The sequence below is a fragment of the Protopterus annectens genome, chromosome 2.part1 (assembly GCF_019279795.1).
Source record: "Protopterus annectens isolate FY-2018-M chromosome 2.part1, PAN1.0, whole genome shotgun sequence".
In the NCBI taxonomy this organism is placed as follows: Eukaryota; Metazoa; Chordata; order Ceratodontiformes; family Protopteridae; genus Protopterus; species Protopterus annectens.
Genome location: NC_056729.1, coordinates 455,380,989 through 455,390,791, shown reverse-complemented (window position 1 = coordinate 455,390,791; position 9,803 = coordinate 455,380,989). Strand labels below are relative to the sequence as shown.

The 9,803-nt window shown below is 33.2% G+C and overlaps 1 non-coding gene across 1 annotated transcript; it reads right to left on the bottom strand.

The window, feature by feature from the left end:
* Positions 1 to 708: 708 nt before the first annotated feature.
* On the bottom strand, positions 709 to 841 carry LOC122795172. Its single transcript, XR_006363777.1, has one exon. It is a non-coding gene; the product is annotated as a U4 spliceosomal RNA (small nuclear RNA).
* Between the last annotated feature and the right edge of the window lie 8,962 nt (positions 842 to 9,803).

Genomic DNA, 9,803 nt, shown 5'->3' with positions numbered 1-9,803 from the left:
GTTGATGGATCCAAAGGTCTACATCCATTTACAAAGTTTGTTTGTGTCTTTCGGCTTTTCCCAGTTAGGGGTCGCCACAGCGGAACTCCGGTCCGCTAATGATTGGCAGTAGATTTTTATGTGCTGGCTTGCCGGGCCTAATGCACAACCTTCAACAAAGGAACACCCATTCACGCATGTCAGCACACAGAAGATGCTCTAACTGAGAATCGAACGGGCAACATCTAACTGTGAGGCGACAACGCTACCACAGCACCACCACCGCACATCCATTTACAAAGTATTTTGATAAATTAAGACTGTAATTTCTACTGCTTACTGAAATATACTTTCAGAAGGTATGTAATGAAATGGGTCTCTTAAAAAATTCTACCCTACTTTAAAACAATGATATTGCAATGAGGAAGAAAATCTCCATGAAGTACTTTAATGACTTCACCTTACCAACATTATTAAAACATGGAAATGTATCTGTTATAGCTTTATTACCGCATAAATAAAATAACAAAAAAAAACTTTTTACACCAATATTTACATACACCAAAATGAGAAATGAACATTATGTCAGAAAAAAATAACTGTACTTCAATCATCTTTTCTCAAAATGGAAGTGTCAACTTCTAAAAAAAACACACCTTGCTCTCATAAAAAAAAATCAGTAAAAATACCAAATTTGTCTCTGAAGCCTAATTTTGACAATACACACAGTCTGCATAGAGACAGTAAAAAATTGTCAAGTCTGTCAGAAAACAGACTTAGGGTATTGGGTAAAGTTTTCAAATAACAATAGTCACGCCTCAGTAGACATTCATAGGCTATGATACTACAAATACGCAAAACTAAAAATAACTGGGACTTATCCTTCCCTACATTACAAAGACTTTGACAGCCTGTGGAGACTTTCCTGATGCATTCTGGGATCAACTATGCAAATAATGTCACGTCTTTTCAACAAGGTTTGCCATGCTTTTTCCTTTGTAATTTTTAACACTCATTTTACTAAACTAGCATATCATTCTAAAAGATAAAAATGACACACTAGGTTTTTTACATTACATAACACTACATTTCTATATTTTACCCATGTTTCCAAAAAATCTCATAATACACAGAAAAGGTACAGGAAATCTTTAATTTATAATGCTAAGGAGAATTCATAGACACTCTCAAAAAAACTTGGCTACTGCACAGTAGCTTAACACTAACTTTACAAATGAGATTTTGTTAAAGCACAAGAAGAGACTTTTTAGAATATGCTCTTCTGATAGTATCTTTTTTACTTTGTATGTTAATTAAGCAGATCATCACTGCTATTATGTAATGCTACTGCTGTCTGGGTTATCTGATTATTCATAGTCAACTCTTATTTTACTATCTAACCAAACAGTCTGCATCACATCTGTAGAAAGTTGATTTTTTTCCTAGTCTAATTTGCACTACTACAAATATATTATAGCTTCCATCCTTGGAAGTCTTATAATGACTGAATCTATGTTATAAGATATTCAGAAATCATGGAATGTTATGAATAATTCTTTGAGCACATTTATACTATAATTAGTGCAAATGTTTATTTGCCTTTTTCCATAAAGTCTGAAGCAAGGATTCAACTTTGCCAATAATGGACTTTGAGCTACTTATCATTTAGGGAAATTAATTAGATGACTTTAGAATTAAAAATATCTTGATCTGTAAACTTAGAAAGTACCTGCCTAATTACTTCTAAAACTGATCCATACCATTTGTACTCCATCAGTAATCATGTTTCAGGACTATGAGTCATCTCCCAGCAAACCTATATCTATCATGTTTTTGTGAGTTACAGTATACCTAATGAAACTGAATTGATATTTTTCTTTGGGCTACAAAATATCAATTCTATTTTACTGAGCCTCCTTTCTTCTCCACTTGTCTCACTAATGCAGCAACCTCACAGTGATGTCATTTGTGAATTCTCATAGGTTTTCAATACCTATTTACTTTGTAATGCCAACAGTATATTACCTAAGGCAACAGACAGCAACCCGACAACTTCCAAGCAATATATCTTTTCAGGGTCTATGAGTTTCTTGAAAGCTACTCTTACTCAGAAACACGGGTTCTGCATATTATTGTGCAACATAAGGTGCATAGGAGACAATGTTAAATTCTGTTTTAAAGATCATTCTGATTTCATTCGGTGTAGTTTCCAGAACTGCATCTATTGTAGGCAGCTTTTTTTCATCACTCACTAAAGAATGCAGAAATATTGTCTTTCTCCCTGAAAATTAGAAAAGGCTGAAAAAGAATAAAATGAGAAATAACTCTAATTTTTGATATTCCTTCTTTTGCTTTTTGCAAAGGGGTAACTACAACTACCACCTCCAAAGTGAAATGCAGGATTTTTTTTAATATCAAAAACAATGTACAGTAATATTTTCAAATGTGAGGGTGAATTCTTCACTCTACTGAGTTCACATTCATATTGCTAAAGAATATTTTCTCAAGGATTTCAATTTCAGTAACGTAAACTTTAATTTTATTTTTTTTACCATATATTCAGTGTTGTACAAAGCATTCAACAGTTTTTGCAATATTTGCAGACATAATTTGAACTTAATTTTAAGCTTTAATTTTCAGAATGATGGAAGTTTTAAATATTTGCCACAATGGTACTGTTAGTTTCAAAATTGCCCTTTGCAGGATGTAAGCTCATTATACATCACATTTCAGGTGCACATAGTGATATAATTTCAAACTGAAGCCTTGTGTAACAATGCAGACACAACTAAGTAAATAACAATGTGTTTCTCAGTCATTTTGTGTGATATCGGAAATATGTTATTCATTTCAACTTGCAAGAAACACTAAAAGGCAAATCTGCAAATGCAGTGGAGATAGACAGTTTTACTGCCTCTTTCCCTTTTGTGCAACTACACTATTCTATCACCTCATACTCCTTAAAAGTATGTAGATTCATGTTACGGCATAGTTTATTCTATCCAATTTTCTCATATCTCATGGAAGATGACTCTCTGCTGTCATTCCATTTAAACCTTCCCTCCATTTCTTCATAAAATCAAGCCTTTCACAAGTGGAGCTACGAAGACTGCATTTTTAAGCCAATTAACTAATGTAATGTTTGAATATACATAATGCGCAAAGCAGGGATTTTGCTTAAAAAGAATCCATTGAAAAAAGTGTTTCAAACCCTCTGGGAATTTAAAAATGTAACATTTTCAAACACATGCTGTGGTGCCTACACTTGTACACAATGTTTAAGCTTGCTCCATGACTTTGTACAAATATCAATCAACCATCCTGAGGTGATTTAAGTAAGTAAACTAACTTCAATCACAGAAGCACAGAGGCCAAGATTTATACTACTATTTTAAATTAAATCAAACTTGGACAAAGCAAAGAAATAGAACTCTGTTTGCTGAATAAATTGATAAGTTCTGTTTCATCCTGTTTTCCATCAAAACGCTGGCTGAACAATACCCCACAGTCTACATTTTAAATAGACAATCATTAAAATATGGATATCGTGCTACAACAACATGTTGATGGATCCAGAGGTCTACATCCATTTACAAAGTATTTTGATAAATTAAGACTGTCATTTCTTCTGCTTACTGAAATATACTTTCAAAAGGTATGTAATGAAATGGGTCTCTTGAAAAATCCTACCCTACTTTAAAAAAATTATATTGCAATGAAGAAGAAAATCTCCATGAAGTACTTTAACGACTTCACCTTGCCAACATTATTAAAATATGGAAATTTATCTGTTATATCTTTATTTCTGCATAAATAAAATAACAAAAAACAACTTTTTATACCAATATTTACATAAACCAAAATGAGAAATGAGCAATATGTCATAAAAAAATAAGTGTACTCCAATCATCTGTTCTCAAAATCGGTGTCAACTTCTAAAAAAAACATTCCATGCTCTCATAAAAAAAATCAGTATAAATATCAAATTTGTCTCCGAAGCCTAATTTTTACAATACACACAGTCTCCAGAGAGGCAGTTAAAAATTGTCGAGTCTATCAAAAAAACTTATAACCAAAATTACCATAGAGTTCCAATAAGTGCTCCAACACCACTGATTTGTATCACCTCTCGTTCCGTTGTGCGGCCAAACAGCTAGTAGCTGAACAAATTCCCTTTCACTGTGAAATACTGTCACTTATTCCAAATTAAATCAACCTCTGTAATCGGAACGTTGCTGTTGTTCATCTAAGCAGTACGCTAGCCTCGGATGTTAAAATAACTGATTTATTAAACTTTAACACTCATTGTTAAAAACTCATTGCTACAAAACTCGTTGCTAAAAAACTACTGCTTGTTCACACAATAATAACACAAGTAGATGCTAAATGTATTAAAATAAAAAATGCGATAAAAAGCATTTGCGATGTAATAAAGCTGACTTTTACAAACTTTGTAAAGACTGGTTAAGCGCTTTCACCCAAAATTTGTGGGCTTCTTCAGAACACCAACAATTTTAACAGTCAGCTATTTGAAAACTTTAAAAGCGCCAAAACGACTTGGCTGTTTAAACATTTAAAGTAACAGTGCTATGTAAATGCCTCTAATGTCAAATACAATACAATGTTACACTACCCAACTCAAATTATTGTAAAAGATACTTTAAAACTGTTTTAAGAACTGCAGTAAATAAAGGAATATTTTATGTGTTTATCATATAGTTCATTAAGATTTTATAACAAAATAACAATATAACAATAAGTAACTACATGTCCTTCAGCGACTGATTTGCCCTAATGTGTTAGATGACTACCCATCTAAAATTCTGTCACTAACCTTTCTAAAAATGTATATTATTTATAAACTGCTGTAACAATATGTCTACAGTAACTAGTATGGTTGAAATGCACAGTAATAATAACCTAATTAATACATTTCAATAAATTCTACTATAACTTTATAATGGTTTAAACTGTGACAGCTAGAAAGCTATAAGCCAAAACAAGGTTGCCACATGGATGATATGCTCCAAAATTACTTATTTACATACCGACAACAAAGGGATGTTAGTATAACTGTATAACCTATGTTCATAAAATTGTGTGATCAATATTAGTGAACTATGAATATTAGAATTACGTGTTAACCTCAAGAATAGCCTTCAACGAAATACTGTCATTGAGTCCCGGAGGTGTGGTTGCATCTGTGAATATTTGCCATCATGCTTCTCTATAACTTAAAAATTTTTTATTATCTCTACCTCTGGGATCATTTCGAACAATGTCTAGTAAAGCAAATTTAAAATGATGTTTAGGACCTTTTTGTTCTACGTGCTTAAATAATGCACTTTTCTGGTCTATCTTTCTGATATTGTAAATATGCTCGTAAATACGTTTTTTTAGGCTTCTTTCTGTTTTTCCCACATAGTAACCAAAACATTCTTGACAGACAGCGATATAAACAACCATCTTGGAGTTACAGTTCCCCTTAATAAGCCTAATTCTAGGTCTAAATATGTTGTTTAAAATAATTTCCTTTTTATCAAATATGTAACAACATTGTCTACATGATCCACACTTGTTAGTATGTTGTTCAATATCTTTCCCTTTTTCTTCCCTGTATCTGCTTCCTTTCTCCAAAAATCTTTTAATGTTGGCTCCCATCTTGTACACCATTACTGGTTTGTCTCCTACTATATTCCTCACTGTCTCGTCACTGGATACTATGTACCAATAATGTTTAATAATTTGTGTCACATCATCTATTCTAGGACTGTATAACATAATTAAAGCTTTTTGTTTATATCCATCCATATTGTCCTTTACCAATGCTTTACCATTGCAACCATGAACTTGGTTCATTTCATTACCTAAACCTAACAAGGGCTTATATTTATTGCCCCATAAACTTAATACATATGTATCAGTGTCAATCAACAATTTCTCAGGATTATTTATTTCGTAAAACATAGCATGAATATATTGTATTTCATCCAATAAGGTTTCATACTCAGATGTCATTCTCATGGCTCTTATACTTTGGCCCTTATATATATTCTGCTTCAACTTCTTAGGGTGACAACTTCCATATGCTAAGTAGTCGTTAGAAAAGGTTTCTTTCCTATAAATTTTGGACTGTAGTTTGCCCTTGTGTGAATATACTAGGGTATCAAGGTAAGCCATACCACTCTTGTTGCATGCATACGTGAATTTCAAATAGTCACAACTTGTGTTGAGGAACTGGATGAACTCTAGTAGTCTTTCCTCACTAGAGTTCCAAATGATGTAAATAACGTCAAGAAATCGCACATAATGGACAATATATTGAAAAAAATGACAGTTTCTTCCAAATCTAGCATGACCATGTTGGCATATATGGGGGCACAAGCGGCTCCCATAGCTACCCCCCTGGTCTGCCTGAAATGCTCCCCTTCGTAATATATGAAATTGTAGTCTAAAACTAGGTCTAACATTTCTGTAAACAAACTGACCTCCTCCCATTCGATACCTGCATGTTTTCTAATGCTATTATCGAAGGCTTCAAGACCTGTGGTTTTAGGGATACAAGAGAACAAGTCAATAACATCAATAGTTACGAACATGTGTCCCTGGTTCCATACTTGGATTGGGAAATTTCTCAAAAATTCCCAAGAATCTTTGACAAGATGGGAGATGTGTTTGTATATATGTTTCAATTTAACATCAATGTACTTACCCAATGGATAGGTTTTTGACTTACTTCCAGAAATGATGGGTCGAAAGGGGGGGGGTCTGTGATATTTTTGTGGATTTTCGGGATGCCTACCATGGTAGCCAGTCTAGGACACTTCACCTTCAAAAATTTGTGAGTGTCTTTGTCAATTCTACCATCAATCAAAATTTCTTCTATATAACTGTCTATTCTCTGGTAAGCAATATTAATTTTGTTCATTGATGTAGGTTCATAATTCCCTGATCCATATAATATGTTATGTATCTTGTTAATGTATTCAAAATTGTCATATAATACTATTCCTCCACCTTTGCCTGGTTTCATTACCCTTAAATTATCATTTTGCTGCAAATTTCTGAGTAAGTCTCTTTCTTCATTGGTCATATTGCTGTTTGTGTGTAAGTGTCTCTGTTCTTTATACATCTTGTAAATGTCTCTAGACACAATTTTTTCATATATCTCAATTGTGGAATGATTCACAGGTATAAATGTACTTGGAACCTTAAGTGCAGAACTTCTTTTTTGTTCAGAAGCATTTATTCCCTTGATGTCCATACTATTGAACATAATAGCTAAATTCATCTTCCTTGTAAATTTCTTTAATTCCACTAAACAATCCACCAAATTGAACTGGGGAGTTGGGATGAATTTCATTCCTTTCGACAAAAGTGAAAAGTGTTCATAATTTATCTTAATATTAGCATAGTTGTGTATGTTGAAACCATTGTAAGTGTGTGTTATCCCAGATACTGTAATAGCCTTCCTTTCGTGTGTGCGACTATTGGTGTCACCATATTTGTCCTTTACCTTCTGTGGTTTTCCCAATACCTCTGTTTGTAACTGTCTTTCTGATAGTGGTTCCTCCCTTGATGTGTGTATGGTTCTCCCTGTTTTATCTGATCTCTCAGAAAATGGGAGTTGTTTCTTCCTCGTTGATTATAAATTTCGTAATTGTTGAATTCATTATTGTTGTTCCCTTCTAATTCATGATTGCTTTCATTCTTCCTACCCCAAATATATACTTTCCCTTGTTTATAGTGTTCTACATCCCTGTTGATTTTTTTCCGTTTGCTTTCACTTAAAGTGTGTACCAATTTCTCTGCTAAATAAAACTGTTTATTGTACATTCTTTCCCACTCTGTAAATAATAAATCAGTAGTAATTTTCATATTCAAATCTTCAGTTTCCTGTATAAGTCTACCTAACTTTTCATCATTGTGTTTGATTATTAATCGCATGAATTTCATTCCACATTCATCAAACAACTGATTGAATTCATTAATAACTTTATCATTCAAATTTAAACCCATGGGTTGCTTAAAAAATCTTAACCCTTTGGGAACAATTTTCATAGATATGCATTTTTTCAGGTAAGAATTATCTATCTTTATACTGTTGATGTTTTTCAATTTTTTCCCCAACAAGAACAACATGTCCTTTAATGTCCCCATAGTCTCATTTGTGTAAGGGTTAATACTGTGCCCCATGTCATTGTTGTCCAAATTACAATCCATTTCCATGAATCTATTAAATTTGTTATAACAAGTACCATTGTTGTGTCCAACATTGGTTAAATGCGTTTGTGAATTAGTTGTAGATACAGTACCTTTTTTAACATATTCCTGTTTTCCTGCTACATTGGAATATGTCTTGGTGGGAACAGCCCTCTTGGGTTTAGTGCCCACCCGCTTAGATTCTTCTTCTACTTCGTAAATGGAAAAGTCAAATGTGAAGTTGGAGCCATTGTGATTACTACTATGTAAGGGTTCCGTTGTGTTAAAAATATGTTCCATGTCTATTGGACAATCCTTGTCCATGTTCCTTTGGCCATTAGGGATAGGAAAGTTGTCCAATAATTATTCAATACTTTCTTCAGTCCTTCATACTTTCTAGGTAGTCTTAGATGGCTTGTTAATAAAAACTGCTGAACACTCATCTTTCTGCATGTCAGCCACTGATTGCTGCTGGTCTTGTAAACCTGTAACATCCGAACGGCTGGCTGCTACCTTTTCATTCAATTTGACAGTATTGTCAATGCTTGTCTGCATAAGCTCCATGAGTTTGGCCATGTCTCCTTTTAACCTCATCATCTCCTCTTTCAGGAACTGAATATCTTTTGTTTGTTCATCAACCATATCGGGTGTGTTGTCACCAGTATTCTCCATGGTCGATAACAACTCAGTAATGATCTCCGAAGAAAAAACTTATGACCAAAATTACCATAGAGTTCCAATAAGTGCTCCAACACCCCTGATTTGTATCACCTCTGGTTCCGTTGTGCGGCTAAACAGCTAGTAGCAGAACAAATTCCCTTTCACTGTGAAATACTGTCACTTGTTCCAAATTAAATCAACCACTGTAATCGGAACGTTGCTGTTGTTCATCTAAACAGTACGCCAACCTCGGATGTTAAAATAACTGATTTATTAAACTTTAACACTCGTTGTTAAAAACTCATTGCTACAAAACTCGTTGCTAAAAAACTACTGTTTGTTCACAGAATAATAACACAAGCAGATGCTAAATGCATTAAAATAAAAAATGCAATAAAAAGCATTTGCGATGTAATAAAGCTGACTTTTACAAACTTTGTAAAGACTTGTTAAGCGCTTTCACCCAAAATTTGTGGGCTTCTTCAGAACACCAACAATTTTAACAGTCAGCTATTTAAAACTTTAAAAGCGCCAAAAATGTCTTGGCTGTTTAAACATTTAAAGTAACAGTGCTATGTAAATGCATCTAATGTCAAATACAATACAATGTTACGCTACCCAACTCAAATTATTGTAAAAGATACTTTAAAACTGTTTTAAGAACTGCAATAAATAAAAGGAATATTTTATGTGTTTATCGTATAGTTCATTAAGATTTTATAACAAAATAACAATATAACAATAAGTAACTACATGTCCTTCAGTGACTGATTTGCCCTAATGTGTTAGATGACTACCCATCTAAAATTCTGTCACTAACCTTTCTAAAAATGTGTATTATTTATAAACTGCTGTAACAATATGTCTATAGTAACTAGTATGGTTGAAATGCACAGTAATAATAACCTAATTAATACATTTCAATAAATTCTACTATAACTTCATAATGGTTTAAACTGTGA